Genomic DNA, 22,861 nt, shown 5'->3' with positions numbered 1-22,861 from the left:
GTAACCTGATCTCTCAGTGAAGCTCATACTCCATCCCCAGATTATATCAGTGAATTCTGAGTGTGTGAACAGTTAAAGGGCTTGTCCTGATTCAGCAAATTGTTTTTATTTTTTGTATAATTAAAGGTTATACAATTTTCCAATATACTTTCTATTCAAGATTTCTGCTTGTTGTTATTCAGTAAGACTATTCATTGCATGGTATTGTAGCGTTGTCCCATTCACTTGAATGTGAATGTAATCCGGATATTTTTGATTCTTTCGCCATAGCCCAGTCCTAACATTTTACAGTCCTGGAAACCTCTTTAGAGTGCTGGAATATAGTCTGCAATAGGAAAAAATTGTTTATATGAGAAACTAATGATCTGTTCACACTGTTTTCGGCGCGTACGTTCAGCATGCACATTTCAGATGTGCCACCAAAAGTTTGCCCCCGACGTATGCTACTGTGTATGGTACAGTATATGTTTCGTGCTGGATCCCTTTTTTTTTTTTTAAGAGCATAGTCAACTATGCTTTTTACAGTTGAAAAAGAGGATTATTAACTTTTATCGGTGAAACATATTCCAAAAGGACACTCTTTTGGCATATGTTCAGCTCATGAAAGTCATGAGAACATCACGGAATATGTTGGAAAGTGCACCAGACATATACTCCAAACATACACCACTGATATAATGTGAACAGAGCTTAATTATTTAGCTATGACGAAAGTTATGTTTATAACCCTTTTAAGGGCTTGTCCGGAAAAGTAATTCACAATCTTATACCTGAATGCGTAAGGGCAGGAAGCTAGAAAAGGATAGTGGCCCACAAACTTAGGCGGACTAGTAAGGTATACAAGCATAGTATACACTACTCCTATTCCACTCCCAAGTGATTGAAGTTAGTACGTCAGTGGTATAGAACCTGCTAAGAAGGGGTTAATCAACAGAGCATTTATCAGTAATGTCAGCGCCAGAGGAGGTTGACAGATTTATATTTTGTTATAAAACAGAATATGCTTTAAAAAGCTTGACAAAGTGAAGCAAGATGCTCTTAAGTGTTCAGAGGATTTACCTCATACTCACGATTTACAGAGATACTCAGAGTTCCTCCTAGTTTTTCACTATTTACTTAATGATTCAATTAATTTAGTCTAAAGAAATCGGGTGCCAAAGACACTCGGCAGATTATAACAGAGCTGCAGGTTACAACGCATCCCAGTTTAAAGGTTCAGGTCAATATTTCATTAAAGAGTATTTATCAAATTGGTTAACCTACAACTTTATGTTTCTGGGTTACACATACTATAACCAGTAACTAACATTCTTAATACACTCACTATAAAGGACAAAGGGCAAGGCAAAAAAGCCTACTGAAACACAAACTTAAGCCTCATGCACACGACCGTAGCCATGTGCGCGGCCCTTGATTACGGCACGGACGGCTGCAGAGTGTCATTCACGGGCCGCCCGCAAATCACGGACCGTGCACACATTGATTTCAATGAGCCCGGACCGTATAATGACTTGTCCTATCTTTTTGCGGTCCAGGTTTCCGGCTAATGCATGGGCCCATAGAAATAAATGGGTCCGTACTTCACCCGCAGATTTGCGGGTGAATGGTGGCCGCAAATATACGTTTGTGTGAATGGGGCCTATGGTACGTCCACACAGGTTGGATTTGCTGCAGACAATTCAGTAGCAAATCCAAAGCATAATCTGCAGGGAAATCTGGCAGAAAATCCGCACCAGACCCTGCTGATTTTGTTGCAGAGGGTAAAACAATAACGCTATAAGCACCACCCCTGGCGCTCCCATGGCAACGCTCCCTGGTACAGCGATCAACCGAGCTCCTGTAATGGCGTTTCAACAGATGTGAATGCTGCAGATAAAACATGATCACAGGAGGCCAGCTATACAGAAACCAGCCTGGACACCAGGGACGCATTGCTATTGAAGCACCAGGGGAATTGCGTCTTTTTTATTTTAAACTTTGAGAAAATATAAGGGTGGGTTTTATGGACCTGTGGATTTTGCTGCGAATCCATAGGTATTCTGCAGCAAAATCCGCAACAATTGGCATCTGTTGCGGATTTTCACTTTCCCATTGAAATCAATACACAAAATCCACAACAAATCCGTGACCAGCAGAAATTGATATGCTGCGGATTTAAAAATCCGCACCACAGGTCAATTTCCACACGGAAAGTTTCCACATTGCGTGGATGAGATTTATTAATATCTCCTCCCCTTTTCTGCTACTGTAATATGCTGTGGATTTTCCGCCTGCAAATCCAGACAAAAAGATAGACAACATATTCGCCACATTCCCTAAAGGTGGCGATATACACATTAAATAAAAGTTGACCAAACACACAAGCTTTGGTGTGACTGGCCAACTACATAATGCGTATATATAGTTATAGATTTTTTTCCCAATGGCAGATGTCGAGGTAAAAAAAAGGATCGGGCATGTTGGACTTCATGATGACTAAACTACATAAAACACTACGCCTCTGATTATAATAGTATCATACTCTGTGCCTCTGAATATACCGCAAAACACTGTGACCCTGAATATAAATGTGTCACACATTCTGCACCCGGAACACAATCGTATCACACACTGTGCTCCTGAAAATAAAGCACCACAGATATAGTGCCCAACACAAATATTGTCACACACTGTGCCCCCTGAAAAAAGTGCCACAGACTGTGCCCCATGAAAATAAAACATCAATCACACAGTGCTCATATAAAAATAGTACCACATGCCCTGCCCCCTGTAGATAGTCACACACAGTGCCTACATTAGATAGTCACACACAGTGCCCCTGTAAACATTGTCACATGCTGTGCCTCTGTAGATAGTATCAGGCAGTGGCGTAACTAGGAAAGACTGGTCCCCATAGCAAACTTTTGACTGGGGCCCCCCCTCCCCTGGGAGTCACACAACCCCCCCCCCTTGTAGATAGTGCCTTTTTTACAGCGCCCCCTGTAGATAACGCCATACAGCCCCCCCCTGTAGATAACGCCATACAGCCCCCTTTGTAGATATCTACAGAGGGGGACTGTATGGCGTTATCTACAGGGGGGACTGTATGGCGTTATCTACAGGGGGGACTGTATGGCGTTATCTACAGGGGGGACTGTATGGCGTTATCTACAGGGGAGTCTGTGTGGCGTTATCTACAGGGGGGGCTGTATGGCGTTATCTACAGGGGGGACTGTGTGGCGTTATCTACAGGGGGGACTGTGTGGCGTTATCTACAGGGGGACTGTATGGCGTTATCTACAGGGGGGTCTGTGTGGCGTTATCTACAGGGGGGGCTGTATGGCGTTATCTACAGGGGGGGCTGTATGGCGTTATCTACAGGGGGGACTGTGTGGCGTTATCTACAGGGGGGACTGTGTGGCGTTATCTACAGGGGGGACTGTGTGGCGTTATCTACAGGGGGGACTGTGTGGCGTTATCTACAGGGGGGCTGTGTGGCGTTATCTACACAGGGACTGTGTGGCGTTATCTACTGGGGGGACTGTGTGGCGTTATCTACAGGGGGGACTGTGTGGCGTTATCTACAGGGGGGACTGTGTGGCGTTATCTACAGGGGGGACTGTGTGGCATTCTCTACAGAGGGGGCTGTATTGCGCTAACGCCATACAGCCCCCACTGTAGAGAGCGCCATACAGCCCCCCCCTGTAGAGAACGCCATACAGCCCCCCCTGCAGGGAACGCCATACAGTCCCCCCTGCAGATAACGCCATACCCCGCCGCCCCTGCAGGGAATGCCATACAGCGCCCCCCCCCCCTGCAGGGAAGGGAACGCCATACAGCGCCCCCCCTGCAGGGAACGCCATACAGCGCCCCCCCCCCCCTGCAGGGAACGCCATACAGCGCCCACCCCTGCAGGGAAGGCCATACAGCGCCCCCCCCCTGCAGGGAAGGCCATACAGCGCCCCCCCCCCCTGCAGGGAACGCCATACAGCGCCCCCCCCTGCAGGGAACGCCATACAGCGCCCCCCCCCTGCAGGGAACGCCAAACAGCGCCCCCCTGCAGGGAACGCCATACAGCGCCCCCCCCCCCTGCAGGGAACGCCATACAGCGCCCCCCCCTGCAGGGAACGCCATACAGCGTCCCGTCCCGTCCCCCCCCCCCAAAAAAAATGCGACCTACAGTGTTGTTGTGTCCTACAAATAACATGCATCCCATATCCACAGGATAGGGGATACATGTGTGATCGCTGGCAGCGATAGGGAGAACGGGGAACTGAAAGTCCCCAGAGGTTCTCCATGACTAACCCCTGACTTCTGGCGTCTGTGTCGGCAGCTCAATAAAAATGAAAGGAGCGCTGGTCACGCATGCGCACAAGCGCGACCGGCGCTCCATTGATTTCTACGGAGAAGCCGACACAGAACCCGGAAGTCCGAGGTTTGTGATGGAGAACTTCAGGGGACTTTCAGTCCCCCGTTCTCCCTAGCAATGCCAGCGATCACACATGTATCCCCTGTCCTGTGGATAGGGGATACATGTCTTTTGTTTAATGGCAGAGCGGGGAGATACCTCCCTGCTCTGCAGTAGTGATCAGTGGCGTCCCGCTGTAGCAGCTATAGCGGCTGCTAGCGGAGTCTGCAGCCATGGTGGGGGCCCGTGCCGGCGGGCGACACGGGACCCCTCATGCCGCGGGCCCCGTAGCAGCCGCTACTGCTGCTACGGCGGTAGTTACGCCACTGGTATCAGGCGCTGTTCCCCCTGTATATATTGTCACACGATACAATTGGAGTGCAGGGAGCCTGGCGGTCGCAGTGGCTAGTCAAACTTGGCCGCCTGAGACGAGAAGCTCATCTCTACTCATAGCAGATGCGGCCCTGGGTGGACATAACAAAGAATATATGTACATTTTTGTGCACTGCTATGTTCATATTTTGCATTCACTGCTATATACTTGATTACTGACATGTTTGCTTTACCCCATTACAGATTTTCATTAAAGGATATATCCATTTTATGTGCAAATAAAGCTTATTCGTTATGTAATGACCTTCTCCAATATACTTTCTGCATCAATTTATCATAGTTTTAAACATCTCTACTTGTAGTCAATAAATTGAAACCTTTATTGTTTTCTTTTAAAGGGGAAAAAAATGTCCTGGTCATGTGATGTTCACATAGGTGAACGGCTTGTTACAATTAGGTCATGTTCAGACGTGGCGAATTTGTTACAAATTTTTGGTGCATATTGGAAACAAAAATCTGCCACAAATGTTAGTATGATACATGTGAATGGGGGTTTTAAAAAACCTTATTCACATATAGCGGAAAAACATCTGTGTGGAATATAGAAAATCTGTAGCAGTCATTATCTTGCCGATTTTCCCCAGATATTAAACGTGGATTTTGCTGCAAAATCCCCAGTGGAAACATTGCGCTGCATTTGAACTCATCCTAACTTTACAGTTATCAAAGCTGTGTATTGTAAAGAGCCACGCACCTGTGTGATCCTCTCATGACCAGGAGAGATTGTTATCCACTGCAAAAATATTGAATGACTGCAAGCAGAGATCTTGAAAAGAATGAGGAATTGATGAACATAGTATATTCAAAAATTACATAACCTATCGTTACGAATAAACTTGATTGTTGAAACCGGTAAAGCTAGTATAAGCGTACCTTAGTCTATTTCACAATATTGGCTTTGTCAAATAAAAAAATAAAAATAAAACAGTTCCTTTAATTGACCCCATTAAATTATGTGGGATTTAAACTCATGTGCAGGTGTATGCAGAGAAATAGGACAATAATCCTGATAACTTTTGATGATTCGGCCAAGTGTGTCTTATTTAAAAGAAATCTTAATATTAAAAATGAATTCCACTGCCAAGAACTATATCCGTCAACGTCGTTCACTGTCAATCCCCCAGTATAATGTTTTATCTAGGGACCTAGAATACTAATTCTAGTAACAGAGGGCAGATCTATGACAGCTGTCCATATGTTTCCATGGAAAACCGTAATGGTTCACCATTAAAACGATTGTCTCATGAAGACCGACCCATTTCCATATGTCCGCTCAAGACCCCCTCTATGAACCAGCGCAAAGAGTCACTAAGTAAGAGTGATTCCCACGATCGAGGACCAAGCCCGACCATTTATTACATGGTAAGCCATTTATTTGACAGCTACAGGGAGAATGTGAAGCCTTATGAATTTTCCCTCAGAACTGGGGGTTCTAGGAAACCAGCTACTCTCTGGGGTGACTATTATCAAAGAAGACAATCCTTTTAATTCTGGAAATTTTTATCACTTACATACCTCATACATACTTGCAACTCAATGTTCCCAAAAATAGAAAAATCAAATAAAGGGAGACTGTCTGACGCTAGTGCCAATGACACTTTATATATGTATGATACAATAAATGGTCAAAAATGACACAAAGAGAAACAAAAATGACATATGGAAATGATGAATTCTGGGATACATTTTTCTTTAACATAAATGAAATTCCAACCATTGTTTGTTAACTTTGCTTTGAATTTTCTCAAATATAGACTACAACAACTGAAGACGACCCATCACCATTACATCACGATGCCTTCAAGATCTGAACAAGCCTCCATCACACATCTGCATTGTCAAACAGACATTAAATGCAAGTGAATATCCCCTTCCCCTTGTACACTGTAACGAACTGCAAGTGCCTTATATGAAAGCTTGGCTTGCCATGCATTGCGGTCTAGTTCATGCTGTCAACCCTAGGAGAACCAGCCGGGGGCATGTAACTAGCAGTCTCCGTCCCAAGAAATCTACTGTGTTAAGAGACTCTAGTGTAATCGATGTCTTTTTTCAATACTTGTAATTAAAGAAAAAAAAAATCTATTTTTTTTTTAAAAATTTAAGACGCATGTTTATGAATATTAAGATATCATGTTTAAAGGAAAAAAACTAAAGAACTGTATTTTTACTATCTGGAGATTTTGTCTGTGAGCTGTAAATATTTCCTGCACTAGATCAGCTTTTTTCCAGTATTATTTGCCTTGTAGCAATGTAACATTAGAGGAGTTAATCACATTAGAAAAGCAATTTCTAGTTTTACTTAATATTATAAAAAAGAACAGATTTATTTAATAAGAGAGGATTCTCTGTCTGTTGTATGTGAATTATGTTGTATTGGAAACCAGTACAAAGTGCAGTTGGAAAGATTTTCTTTTCTTGCCCACCAAGCCTTGTTCTGCATCCTGGACTGGGCCGGCACATTCCTGATGGTAACTTCCAGTTTAATCTCCATCCTAATCTCCATCCTAATCTCCATCCTAATCTATATCAGTAGACAAGGGCTAGGTCACCCTTTTAATGTCATGTTTTTTCACTTGAGAAATTTTATTATATTTATCAAGTTCTCATCACAGGGACACTAAAGGCCCATTTACACGGGCCAATAATCGGCCCATGTAAATAGGGCAACGATCAGCTGACAAACGTCCAAACGCTCATTCGTCGGTTGATCACGTCATTTATGCAGGCTATAAAATTATTGTTTTCGGGACCGAACAATCGTATTATCGATCGTTTGTCCCCCAAGAGAAAGCATCGGCCTGTGTAAAAGGGCCTGTTAACGAGTGGCGATCGATTTGTTATATTGTCGATCGGCGCTCGTTATGGGCAGAAATCTGTCCATGTAAAGCAGCCTTAAACCTATCCTATTTACATTTGCTGTGCCGTTAAAAGCAAGCTACTGTTCGCTGTTATCAGTCATTTCAGGCTGGTGAGTGGCTAAGTGTACTGTTCGTCAAATGGATTAGTAACAAGGAGTCCAGAAACAAATCCCACCCTTATCATCACTACTTTATCTCACATATCTCCAGTTCTGAGTAACTGAATTTTATTATGTGATTAATTTATTTCTGCCCTGGATAAATGCAGCATAGTTACATGGCTATATTCAAGGGCGTACATAACATAGAAACATATGCAGCCCTTGGATAGAAAGGGCCCATCTCCATTGCTACTGGCTGCATTGTTAGCGAATAAGGGGGTGGGGAATTGTCCCAAGGGTCATAGAAAAGGTGCGGAAGGGCAAACAAACACCAGGCCTAGGTGGCAAAACTAGGCGTCATAATAGGGGGGAATTTTGATTATTGCAATGATGCCCCCTCTCTTCAATGTATGCCATAGGCCTTATCTAATTCCATTTTTCAACTACCCAATTATTTTATTAGATATTTCTTTTAAAAAAAGAGATCTGTACTCGTAATGCAGAATGAGCAGTCATTTTAGCCAAGGGTACATTTATAGTTTCCATTGCTATGATATTATATTGGGGATGGAAAGGCGCCCTATCAGTGACTGTCTAAAAAGTCAGCATGGCTCATCCTCGTCTTTATTACAAACAATAAATTGTATTTATTTTTTTAGAATTGCAACAATTTTAAAATTGGTTTAAAAATTTATTTTTTTCTGGACCAAAACAAGCACATCATAGATATGTATTTCTACGTTTATTGTTTGATGTAAGTTACACGTCTGATGATCTTCAGCCATTTACTGGTTAATAACCGGCCAGCAAATGCTCTATGAGACTGCAGTATCCCTAACTTTGACACCCATTTAAAACCATTATAGCATAGGATTTATATAGCGGCTGCTATAGGACACACAGCGAGGACACCTTAGGAACTTTTGTGCCTTCTTTCCCTCCACGGTTTGCTGCTAAAATTCAGTTCAAGGTAATAGAAAGGACGGCCTAAACCTGTACAATGTCTCCTGCATGAGTGAATAGGTGGGAGGGACAATCCAAGTTTTGTTATGGTGCCCCACTGCCCACTGATTACTAGCTATGCCCCCGTTAATTGATATTTGCATGTATGTAAAAACAATATTAGGAATTAATCTATACAACCAAATCTATACTGACCTCTTGACCACATCAGTGTAGTTTTCCCATCATATAATATATTCACATTTTCATATTCACAACAGAGCAACAAAAAAACAAATTTTCCAAAAACAGCGCCACTCATTTCCATGGGCTTTGTCTGGTATTGCAGCTCATCCCTATATGTAGAAATAAATAGAGCACAGCTATCTGCAGTTTACAACACCGTGTCCTGCTTTATAAAACAATGTAAACAGTTTTGTAATCTTAATTGATCAATTTTCCAAATATGTCTGTTTTTTATAAAACAAATTACAAAATGTTGTACATTTATAGGTTATTATTTAATGGCCCCCTAATGTAAGTCTTTTAAATCATTGTACTTATTAACTTACAGTTGTAAGAAAATCCTACCATCCAGTGATATTCAGGCCCCATGCACACGGCCGTGCCCGTAATTACAGGCCGTGATTGCAGGAACTGCCGGCCGCCAACGGCTACGGACAGCCGCCCGCATTCTCGGCCCGTGCTCCTATGGCCCGGACACTTTCCTGTAAATAAACGGGAAGGTGTCTGTGGACAATAGAAGTGAATGGGTCCGTAATTGCGAACCATAATTACGGATGATTTTTACGGTCGTGTGCATTTGGCCTTAGGGGTGTACAGAAGGGGGATGTGGTTACAAGATCATTCCTTCAATTTGGTGACAACAGCTGAATCCCAGACTGCATGACCCCAGACCAGTAAGATGACAGATCCGCTTTAAAGGCATTGCCTGGGATTAGAATTATTATTTTCTTTTTTTCAGAAACAGACCGACTATTTTCCATGGTCTGTGTTTGGTATTGTAGCTTAGTCCCATTGAAGTGAATGTGACTGAGCTGCAATACCAGACACAGACCATGGACAAAAGTGGCGCTGTTTCTGGAAGAAAAAAAAAACAGAACCTTTTTTTCTTATCTCAGACAACACCTTTGAGTGTGTTTGTGTATATGTGTGACTATTAATCCCTTTTGCTTGGTGAGCTATTCATTCTCTTTTATAAATAATATTTTAACACTGTGATGGAAGTATATGAAATATAGTATATGTTCACACACGGCACATTTGTTGCAGAGATTTCTGTTCCCTACATGTAAATGGGGCTGTTTCTGCCGCATGTGTATGGATTTCTGCAATCTCCATTCAGCTTTCTTAAACACATCCGCAATGTGTGAATATACCCTAAGGCTGTGTTCACATAATGCAGGTTTGCTGCAGATTTTGTATGCATTTTTTAAACCAAAACCAGAATTTGATCCAGAAGAGCTGACATATAATGCCTTACTTTATATATTTCTTCTGTTTAAGTGTCGTTCCTGGTTTTGTCTTAAAAAATGCATGTAGAATTTGGATTGTGTGAACAAGGCCTAATAGTTCAAAAAGTGGTCTCTCTGTAATGTATCTAATTGGCTCTCTGTAGTGTCATTTATTTATCTATGATAAATGAAATGATAAATTAAAGGGGTTATCTGGGATTTTAAAATTGATGGCGTTTCCTTAGGGCTGTGACAATGCTGCAATATCTTGCACAGCCCCTAGGGGCGCTGACCCCCACTGATCTAATATTAATGGCCTATTCTAAGGATAGGTCATCAATTTTAAAATCCCAGATAACCCCTTTAAGTAAAAATTCAAGCTAAATTATACACAAAAATTTCAATTAAATGAAAACAAACCAGGTTTCAATCTGCATGTGAATTATGAGGTGTTTATGCTTCATTACGACTAGGTCAAATGTATACAATCGTGTCCATACAACTACTTTTACAAGGAAAAAACTGATTGCTAAAATTAAAATTTGTTTTGTATCGCCATATTCTGAGAGCCATAACTTTTTTATTTTTCTGTCGGTTGGGTGGTATGAGGGCTTATTTTCTTGTGGGGCAAGTTGTCATTTCTACTGGTACCATTTTGGGCTACATGAGACTTTTTGATCACTTTTATTTCATTTTTTGTGGGAGATGACAGGACCAAAAAACAGCTTTTCTGGTGTTTTAAATTATTTTTTTTACGGCGTTCACCGTGCGAGAGCTTTCATTAGGCCCCCGGGTTGCCATGACTATCATCGGCACCCTGTGATCGCATCACGGGGGGAGGGAAGGGCAATAAACCGTCGATCAAACGTGGCATTTAAGGGGTTAAGTGGCCGGAATCAAAGTGTTCTTTGATTCCGCCCATTGCAGTGAGGTGACGGCTGTGTTACACAGCCGCCAACCGCTAAGTATGAAGCGAGCTCAGCTTGTGAGGCTGCTCTATACTTCCCTTTAACGCTTATCATGTACAGTTACGTGATAATGCATTAAGGGGTTAAACAACTTTTAAATTTACTTTTATTTATTTTTTTAAAAGTTTACATTTTAGGATACAACTTCTATGTATCCCGTTCACTCCATCAAAGCCGATTCTGTCAGTTCAGCTGAACGGACGGCTCGGCTGAAACCTGGTCCTGCGTAATCCAGCTAATATCGATCACATCTAAGTTATGAACTTAGATGTGATCGTTATTAGGTGCATCCTGTGTGTCAGAGTCACACAGGACTAGCTTTCAGCCGGGCCGTCAGTACAGCTGAACTGACCAAATAAGCTTTAACAGACACAGGATACAGAAAAGTAAAAAAAAAATAATAATAATAAAAGTCAATTTAACATTTTGTTTAAAATCACATAAAACATTGATTTATTTCAAAGAAATCCTTTCAAAGGTGTACATAGCCTTTAAAAAAAAAACTGCAAAAGGAAATATAAGCCTTTAAGTGTATCTTATAGGGATTACTGTGTCTTGGTTTACATTTGGTGCTGCACAAAGGGTTATAAATGCTTGAACGTTACAGATTTACATGGTAATAATTACAATTGATCAATCCTTCATTTATTGATTAATAATTCACTTTGAGGGCCCCATTCACATCATGTTTTTGCCCTACGTTTAAAGTGGAAAGCTCCCAATGTACATGCTAAACCTGTCCATAGGGCTTCCTTAGTCCGGCCGAGGCCAAAAGAGTGTCCTTTTGGCCTCTGCCGGTATGTTAAACGTTAGCATATGTTTTTGAATAATTGAATAGCCTAGTAGACTACACTATTCTATACAATGGAAAATGTATATTGTGCGGTATACGTAGTTTTTTTTTTAAACATAGGAGCCTAAGGGTGACATGCCACTGTTTGACATACGTATAAGTCATGGGCATTTCAATAGCTTTTTATGACATTAAATGGATAACATAATATGGTGGCATCCATCACCCCTAGGCTATAATAGTATCCGTTTCACTGCTACGTCATGAAAAGGGTCATGAGACTTCATGACGTATACATTTAATGAAGACCATATTAGTCTATGGGTGACGGATCCCACTGTTAGGCATCTGTCACAGGTATCTGTCACCTATAGTGGGTCGGCACTCCATAGGTTAACAGTCCTTCAGGCAGAAGGCAGAAACTGTCTAGAAAATGCAGCAGGTCAAGTAATGCAAAACACAAGGGGTGCTCAACTCAGGAAACAAAAAGTCCAAACAACATCTCTAAGCAGAGGGAAAGAAAGTGGCACTCACCCAATGACGTTTTCTTTTAGTCTTTATTTCTTAGTAGAAAAAGCGGGTAAAAACAGGGAGTACTACATAGGCAACAGCTGTTTCGCGACAAAGCGCTTTCTCAAGTACTAGCACGGTACATAAACTGAGGTTTATACTTGGCTCGGTATACACTGGTGCAATTTTTCAGTGTTCATTGAGTCCTATGGGAAAAATTGGCACAAAAAGTGTGTACAAAAACACCTGCATACAAACATATGACGAGGCAGGGAGGTACGGAAAGCTCCATAGGATAAGATTACCACCGTATTACAGCTCCGTACAACTCGGAACATATACAGGGCCGTAATACGGTCATCTGCATGAGGCCAAACTCCTAGATACAAACTTTCAGACTTCCCTCCCATGTCATATTCTCAGGAATCCTAGAAGCTGAGCTTTATGGAGCTGTTTGCAGGGTCCTCACTCTAGACAGCAGGTTTAGCTGCCCTTGAACCTGCAGAACTGACTTGGAGGGAACAATGTGTCTATACAAAGATGTCTGTAATATGTTAACGCATTTCATAGACCGGTAATATATCATTTACAACATATTATACGGTCCTTATAGATCAACACAGTAATTAAGTGGAATGAAAGTTTATTATGGGACTAACTTTTTGGCCCATACATATAGAAAATCCCAGGCCATGATTCATCATCATTTTGTGTTCATTACTTTCTGTTCCCTTGGATATGTTTTTGAGAAACATGATAGTAGTTTATACTCAATTAGGAAAAATTGTTGGTGCTGGAAGTCTTGGGAATAGAGCAGCAGTTGTATATAATTATACCAATCGACATATGGTATGAAGCTTATTACCGTGTAATGAAATACATGGCATGAGACAACGGCAATACTCACGGCCTTATTTACAGACAATATGGATCTGGAAATGCAGCGAGAATCTTATCACCAGTGACTGACTTTCATTGCTGTCCAATACTGAAATATTCTAACTTCTATTGTTGTCAATTACGGAATTCACCGATAACCCAGAAAACGTCAGATATTTTATTTGTCACTTGCGTTAATATAAAAATGAATAGTATTTTGCTCTGTAATATAGTTTGCACCATCTATAGCCATAGAAGAATATCTGACATCTATGGCACAATGCTTGGTAGTATACCACCGGGACCACACTGGTCGAGAACTGGGTAACTGTGCCCCCATTACTCCTCCAAGCCCACAGATGTCTGTGAGGAGTGACAGAAATAGCCGAGATATGTAAATATCAGTTGTTGGAATACCCCTTTAAGAAATGGTTCGGTCAACAGGTCCATTTATTTCAGTCGGTTTAAAATGCACCCGTTTCAATCTCTTCCATCAGGAATCTATTATGACATATGGATGTCATAAAGGTGCAGACAGCCACTTACCATCAGTGGCCCAGTCCGCCCATGTATTACAAGGACCACCATTCATTGGAATGTCTGGGTATAGCACTACATTTCCCTTGTAACAGCTGCTGCAGAGGAAATGAGCAGCAAACAGCAACTTTCCCCCCGCAAAACCAGCGGTTTCCTGGGGGTCTTGGGAGCCAGACCTGTGGTGATCATCAGATCTCTGCGGCATCTCTCTGATGAGACATCCCCTTCAATTACCTAAAAAAAAATCATGCTGTATGTTATATATATATATATATATATATATATATATATATATATATATATATATATATATATATATATATATATATATATATATAATGATTTCTGTTACATTTCTTTACATTTAAATCAATAGATGCTGGGTTGGCATCTGATGCAAAAAGTTTTTCAAGTGGTCACTCTCCTTAGTAATCCTGACTGACAGGGCGCTCCTCACAATACTCCACCCTCATGTCCATTTTAGTTGTTTTTTCTATGATACTTCTAATTCATATTTTCTTTTATCCATTTTCCAAGGACTTTTGATATTGCATTTTTGTTCTCAGCTTGTTGTATCAGTCGTCCAAGTTGTTTCAATGTAAGAAAAAAAAGTGCTTTTTTTTATAATTTCCTGGTTGACCAAGTAATACCCAACACACCTATTAATTTTTCTATAAGGGCATGCTTTGCTGAGAGAGAAGGTTTTGGAACATCTTTCCCACATTTAGAAAAGGAATTGTCCAAACCTGTGATGTTCTCATCACTTGCTGTCATAGTACTCCAGCAGAAATCCTGCAGTGGTTAAAATGCCTTTTAGGCACGTCAAGTCAATATCATGACAAAAAACTAAGGCAGCGTTCTGGATGGTTGATATAGTTTTTGCTGGATGGGGTTTAAAACGGCTCTGTCACCACATTATAAGTGGCCTATCTTGTACATAATGTGATCGGCGTTGTAATGTAGATTACAGCAGTGTTTGTTTTTTTATAGAAAAACTATCAATTTTGACGGAGTTATGACCTATTTTAGATTTATGCTAATTACTTTCTTAATAGACAACTGTGCGTGTTGTTTTTACTTTTACTTTTGTGGGCATTGTGGAGAGAAGTGTATGACGCTGACCAATCAGTGACCAATCAGCGTCATACACTTCTCCCCATTCATTTACACAGCACATAGCGATATAACTATATCGCTATGTGCAGCCACATGCAGTGTCCTGACAGTGAATATACATTACCTCCAGCCAGGACGCGATGTCTATTCACAATCCCGACACTTCGGTAACGTTTGTGTGGGACTTACAGCACAGCAAGCGTAATCTCACGAGATCACGCTGTAATTGACCGCTTGGTCACTGATTGGTCAGCATCATACACTTCTCTTCACAACGCCCACTTGGTCAAAAAGTAAAAACACGCCCAATTGGGCATTAAGAAACTCATTAGCATAAAGCTAATATAGGTCATAACTCCGTCAAAAATGATAATTTTTCTAAATAAAAAACACTGCTGTAATCTACATTACAACGCCGATCACATTATGTAGAAGATAGGCAACTTATAATGTGGTGACAGAGTCTCTTTAACATGCTCTATCTTATTTTTCCCTAAGAGATAAGCGTTGCCAGAGCTGTTTATTCCCATATACATGAGGATAAACAGAAACAAAAATTCTGCAGACTGCACTTTTGTTTCCGTTAAAAAAAAAACAGAAACCTAGCGAACGGAGACAAATGGAAAACTAATGAAACAAAAGAATTACCATTGAAATCAATGGTAATTCTAACGGAACTGTTGCTCTCCGTTTAATGTATGTATCCTCTCTTACTCTGATGGAAGAGAGGTAAACGTATACTAACACTAGTGTGAAAGAATCCAGACCTGACAATTATATAATTTATTTGGCCCTCTTCACAGTTCCACACTAGCAATATTGGAATAAATGATTGGTTTAGTTTGTTAATTTTATACGTATATTTATCTAAAACTATGCTATAGCTGCTTATCATAAGAAAGGACATACAGTGCCCTCCTTGTTTGGTCATTTTTTTAGAAAAAAAAAGGCAAATTCTACATTAAACTAATATGTGATCCACCGATGTATCCTGCAATACACAATAAGATCATTACAGATATCAGTAATTTCTAGCCCTTTATTTGGCCTAAATAAATATTTCTATGCAGTTGGGCAAGGGCGAATATACCATAGTGTCAGACCATGCGGCTGCTATGGGGCTCTTGGAGAAAGGTTGTTCAGTACTGGTTGGTCCCATCCCATTTTCTACTTGGTGTCAAGAAATTGTGCAAGGCTCCCCTCTGGGAGCGGAGAATAGTCTAAAGTGTCATAAAAGGAGGGGGCCCTGGACACCATTTGGCACAATAATTGGGGCCCATATGATCTTTACAGATCATATGGGGCCCTCTCTTCTACACTACTGCAGCTGAGAGTTATCCTATTCAACATGGTGAAAAGTGTGCCATACAGAGGTAATGCCGTCATTTCCAATATGGCGGAATGATTATTATACACGGCTACAGTTGTTACCAGTAAATGACATAATAACAATTCCTTTGCTGAAAACATTACAGTCCATCATTGTATTTACCACTGAAATGACTGATGTTGAAATGTTTTGTCTCTGATATATTAGTGTTTTTCTTTGCTATATTTAATATAATACACAATGACTCTATTCTAGTTACTTATGACTGCCCCAGTTCTCCAGTCATGTGTTAATTATATTAATATTGCTCTACTATAGTGTGTTTTAAGCATTTTGTGGTGTGTGGTGTGTTTTGTGTGTGTGTGTTTCAAGATAACCGTCACCAGTTCCTTGAGTATTCACGTAAATCAGACTCCATAACACGGAGGCCTTCAGTTAGGGAGAGCAAAAAAACGGGGGTCATGTTTTATGATGCATGTCTTCATTACTTTTTATACAGTTTTCAATCCCTCTGTATCTAATGCATACTGTACCATCTCATTGGCAGTTGGTACTAGTTTATACCATTACCATGTTATGTTTCAATGCATTACATTTTTAGTTATGACGATTAGATGCAGAGAAATTACCAGCAAACTTTAACTGAACAATTAGCCCATATTATATCAGAGAATGCACTCAGAATGAAGTCTCTCCTAAGATCAGCTGATACAATATTGGTAAATTGTTTTCCCTGCTGCACCCTGTAGGGCAGTTTCAGGTTGCCCATTGATATCAATAGATGTTCATAGATTTCTCTTGACACCCACAACCTTGCAGGGGGATAATTAATTCTTTATTTTTCTAAAAAGTATTTTTAAAAGGGATATAAAGGCATATTTAAAAGGGTCAACTAAACAAATAAGGTAAAACAAACATGCTGGAAAATTTACAAAGTGTATGTACCAATGGTATACATAGTAAAAGCTATAGGGCACACAGAGATTCGGCCCACCAGCTCAGATTGGTCCCATTCCCATTCCGCATGGTCCATATGAGGTTCATGCTGCCCTTTCCTTCTACAAGGTGAGGGGTTAGAAAGGGATGGAAGATGAAAACGCACTGGGCCTACTTGTCCAAAATTGATGTGGTGTGAACCAGCATCGGCCGTGGAGTCTCCATTTTGATTCTTGCTATGTGGCCCCTCGCCTCTATATATGCTCATAGTGTTCATGGTGAAACACATGTAGGGACAGCATCATAAGGGTATAAAAAATGCAAAAGTAAATTTCAGGCCTTAGACTAGAATCTCTAGTATACTCTGGTCTTTTCGAACATTACTATTCCACTCTTCATTGGTCTCATATATAGTCGTCAGATAAAGATTAGTAAACATTTTTATATATATATATATATATATATATATATATATATATATATATATATATTCATTATTGCCTTTTAGGCTTCGTTCACATCTGCGCCACGGTTCCGTCAGAACGGGACCCTGAATGACGCAAACAGAAACCGAAGGTTTCAATGGTGGCGGATCCGGTGCCAATGGTTTCCGTTTGTGTCCGTTGTGCAAGGTTTCCGTCATTTTGGCGGAATGAGTAGCGTAGTCGACTACAGTATTGATTCCGTCAAAACGACGGATCCCTTGGTTTCCGTTTGCGTCGGAACGGGACCCTGGCACAGATGTGAACGAAGCATCAGATGCATTCCCGGTGTTGCTTTTTTGTTATAGTATTTGGCAAATACTCAAGGACTGAGCTTAGTGAATTTTCTTGTGTCCTTTGTAAATGGTTTATTTAAATAAATGATTAATGATTGCTAAAAAAACAAGGGATATTTTTGCAATGTATAGCCAAGTTTTATTCCTTGTTGTGTGTTCTGTGTGTATACCAGCATATCTGAAGCTTTAAAGTTGTTTAAAGGTACTTTTCTATTGTTATTTTTAAATAAAATATATTATTGTATGGTTTGCGTGTCTTTTTTTTCTTATTTGTGTGCAAAGTTGCTATATTATATATATAGAGTGAGCGAGTGTGAGTGTGTGTGTGTGTGTGTGTGTGTGTGTGTGTGTGTGTGTGTGTGTGTGTGTGTGTGTGTGTGTGTGTGTGTGTGTGTGTGTGTGTGTGTGTGTGTGTTTATTTTAAGACTAGTATTGGCTCTGGCGAAACCTTAGTCTTCACATACTGCAACTAGAAATGTATAGACTGTGCTTAGCACATACCACTGACCACCAATAAATATCCATAGCAAGAAATGGCCAATGTGCATGTAATTTGGCACAATGAACTATGTACTGTATATATCATTGTACCTTAGTGATTGTGCACCATATATACAATGGCACTTGATCAGGAGTCAATTCACTGTAGACAACCGGTGCAGTTTTTGATCTGATAACCATTCATCACCGGCAGGTCTCCCCCAGTTGTCACAGCAGTATGGCGGACCATGTAAGGTCAGGCAGGTTTTTTTTTTTAGGCACTGCTTAATTGAGCTTTTCACTATTTTGCCTGGAATATGCCTTTAAATTAAACAACGTTCATTAAGTAGGAACAGAGACAGGACAAATTAAATAGGAAAATCTCACATGCCAGCATAAACCCTGTATAACTGCATATTATGTTCCACAATATTGAAGGTTTTATGCATTTCCTTTCATGGTCATTGTGTACTTATTATAAACAGATCTCAACAAAGAATTCTAGTAAAATGTTTAGAAATCCATGTTGTATTTGTTTTCTTAATCCATTACTACAGCCCAGAGACATGTACTTAAATATACAGATTCATAAATCCATTTGTAAAACACTAGAAACTGAGTCCAATGTCAGATCATGTTTCAACCACCACACCAGCCACACATTCTGAAGATGAGGTCTCATACTCGGGCTGCAGAATTTCCCATGTAGTGTCACGTTTTTTTTTTCTTGATTTTGTTCTTTGTATTATTTTAGTGTGTCCGTAATATATTCCCAGCTGCCGTAGAAAAACATCCAGAAATCACAGTGATCTAAGAATAGGTAAAGTAAGTACAACCGAGTAGGAGCAACCGATTACCAGGATAAAGGTCTACAACAAACCTTCTAAATGCGGATATATCAAGTCAAAACATAGATATTATCAACATTATGGTATACGTGATCGCCACAATATTTGGATGTTAGATTCTGGATTGCAATGAAGAAGCACGTGACTTGGTTCCTTGACATACATGAAACAGTCCTGTAAGACCAAACTGGATGAAAAATACACGGGTTATGATGCAAGTATTTTAGCAAACTGTGCTGGCGGCCATCAGCCACTCTCACTCCATCTGTACATGCCACATTGTCTATGTCATTATAGGGTTTCCAAGCAACAGCACAGTGAGGAATTCTAGAACATTGCAGCAAAGCCACAAACAATCACATGTTGCTAAAATCTTGAGGAATATACCACTTATAAATAATCTGCTTGAGTTATCAAACGTTAGCCACTGCTTTGTAATTACAGTAGAATCCATAACGAGCGAGAGATACGAGAGTGAGCGATACGAGAGCGAGAAAGAGATACGAGAGCAAGAGCGATACGAGAGCAAGAGCGATACAAGAGCGAGATAGAGCGATACGAGAGCGACGAGAGAGAGATACGAAAGCGAGAGGAGAGAGAGATGCGAGAGAGATACAAGAGAGATGCGAGAGAGATGCGAGAGAGAGATACAAGAGAGATGCGAGAGAGAGATACAAGAGAGATGCGAGAGAGAGATGCGAGAGAGAGATACGAGAGAGATGCGAGAGAGAGATACGAGAGAGAGACCCGAGAGATACGAGAGAGAGATACGAGAGAGAGATACGAGAGAGAGAGACACGAGAGAGAGAGACACGAGAGAGAGAGACACGAGAGAGAGAGAGACACGAGAGAGAGAGACACGAGAGAGAGAGACACGAGAGAGAGAGACACGAGAGAGAGAGAGACACGAGAGAGAGAGAGACACGAGACAGAGAGACACGAGACAGAGAGACAGAGACACGAGAGAGAGAGAGAGAGAGAGACACGAGAGAGAGAGAGAGACACACGAGAGAGAGAGACACGAGAGAGAGAGACACGAGAGAGAGAGAGACACGAGAGAGAGAGAGACACGAGAGAGAGAGAGACACGAGAGAGAGAGAGACACGAGAGAGAGAGAGACACGAGAGAGACACACACGAGAAAGAGAGACACACGAGAGAGAGAGAGAGACACACGAGAGATACGAGAGAGACACACGAGAGATACGAGAGAGACACACGAGAGAGACACACGAGAGAGAGAGACACACGAGAGAGAGAGACACACGAGAGAGAGAGAGAGACACACGAGAGAGAGAGAGACACACGAGAGAGAGACACACGAGAGAGAGAGACACAGAGAGAGAGAGAGACACACACACGAGAGAGAGAGACACACGAGAGAGAGAGAGAGACACACGAGAGAGAGAGACACACGAGAGAGAGAGACACACGAGAGAGAGAGAGACACACGAGAGAGAGAGACACACGAGAGAGAGAGAGACACACACGCGAGAGAGAGAGAGACACACACACAAGAGAGAAAGAGAGACACACACACGAGAGAGAGAGAGACACACGAGAGAGAGAGAGAGACACACGAGAGAGAGAGAGAGAGACACACATGAGAGAGAGAGACACACACGAGAGAGAGAGACACACACGAGAGAGAGAGACACACACGAGAGAGAGAGAGAGACACACACGAGAGAGAGAGAGAGATGCACGAGAGAGAGAGACACACGAGAGAGAGACACGAGAGAGAGAGAGACACACGAGAGAGAGAGACGAGAGAGAGACGAGAGAGACACACACGAGAGAGAGAGAGAGAGACACACACGAGAGAGAGAGAGAGACACGAGAGAGAGAGAGAGAGACACGAGAGAGAGAGACACACACGAGAGAGAGAGACACACATGAGAGAGAGAGACACACGAGAGAGAGAGAGACATACGAGAGAGAGAGACATACGAGAGAGAGACACGAGAGAGAGACGAGAGAGAGAGACATACGAGAGAGAGAGACACACGAGAGAGAGAGAGAGAGACACGAGAGAGAGAGAGAGAGAGAGACACGAGAGAGAGAGAGACACACGAGAGAGAGAGACACACGAGAGAGAGAGAGAGAGAGACACACGAGAGAGAGAGAGAGAGAGAGACACACGAGAGAGAGAGAGACACACGAGAGAGAGAGAGAGAGACACACGAGAGAGAGAGACACGAGAGAGAGAGACACGAGAGAGAGAGAGAGACACGAGAGAGAGACACACGAGAGAGAGAGACACGAGAGAGAGAGACACGAGAGAGAGACACGAGAGAGAGAGAGACACGAGAGAGAGAGAGACACGAGAGAGAGAGAGACACGAGAGAGAGAGAGAGAGACACACGAGAGAGAGAGAGAGACACACGAGAGAGAGAGAGAGAGACACACGAGAGAGAGAGAGACATACGAGAGAGAGAGACATACGAGAGAGAGAGAGAGAGAGACATACGAGAGAGAGAGAGAGACATACGAGAGAGAGAGAGACATACGAGAGAGAGAGAGACATACGAGAGAGAGAGACATACGAGAGAGAGAGAGACATACGAGAGAGAGAGACATACGAGAGAGAGAGAGACATACGAGAGAGAGAGAGACATACGAGAGAGAGAGAGAGAGACATACGAGAGAGAGAGAGAGACATACGAGAGAGAGAGAGACATACGAGAGAGAGAGACACACGAGAGAGAGAGAGACACACGAGAGAGAGAGAGACACACGAGAGAGAGAGAGAGACACACACGCGAGAGAGAGAGACACACACACGAGAGAGAAAGAGAGACACACACACGAGAGAGAGAGAGACACACGAGAGAGAGAGAGAGAGACACACGAGAGAGAGAGAGAGACACACATGAGAGAGAGAGAGAGAGAGACACACGAGAGAGAGAGACACACGAGAGAGAGAGACACACACGAGAGAGAGAGAGACACACACGAGAGAGAGAGACACACACGAGAGAGAGAGAGAGATGCACGAGAGAGAGAGAGACACACGAGAGAGAGACACGAGAGAGAGAGAGACACACAAGAGAGAGAGAGACGAGAGAGAGACACACGAGAGAGAGAGACACACGAGAGAGAGAGAGAGACACGAGAGAGAGAGAGAGACACACACACGAGAGAGAGAGAGAGACACACGAGAGAGAGAGAGAGACATACGAGAGAGAGAGACATACGAGAGAGAGACACGAGAGAGAGAGACACACGAGAGAGAGAGAGAGACATACGAGAGAGAGAGAGACACACGAGAGAGAGAGAGACACACGAGAGAGAGAGAGAGACACGAGAGAGAGAGACACGAGAGAGAGAGAGAGAGACACACGAGAGAGAGAGAGAGAGAGACACACACGAGAGAGAGAGAGAGAGACACACACGAGAGAGAGAGAGACACACGAGAGAGAGAGAGAGAGACACACGAGAGAGAGAGAGAGAGAGACACGAGAGAGAGAGAGAGAGACACGAGAGAGAGAGAGAGACACGAGAGAGAGAGACACACGAGAGAGAGAGACA

General features: G+C 42.0%; 1 protein-coding gene across 1 annotated transcript in view; it reads left to right on the top strand.

Moving 5' to 3' along the window:
- The window catches only part of RBPMS (RNA binding protein, mRNA processing factor), a 243,956-nt gene extending 229,865 nt beyond the window's left edge, over positions 1-14,091 (top strand). The window contains exon 8 of the transcript XR_012883151.1: positions 6,535-14,091. The gene's annotated coding sequence lies outside the window, so the exon portion shown is untranslated. The remainder of the gene's footprint in view (positions 1-6,534) is intronic.
- Positions 14,092-22,861: the final 8,770 nt, after the last annotated feature.

This window comes from Rhinoderma darwinii, chromosome 1 (assembly GCF_050947455.1).
Source record: "Rhinoderma darwinii isolate aRhiDar2 chromosome 1, aRhiDar2.hap1, whole genome shotgun sequence".
Classification (NCBI taxonomy): Eukaryota; Metazoa; Chordata; class Amphibia; order Anura; family Rhinodermatidae; genus Rhinoderma; species Rhinoderma darwinii.
Note: the sequence above shows the minus strand (reverse complement) of the source record. Positions and strands in the feature narration are given on the sequence as shown.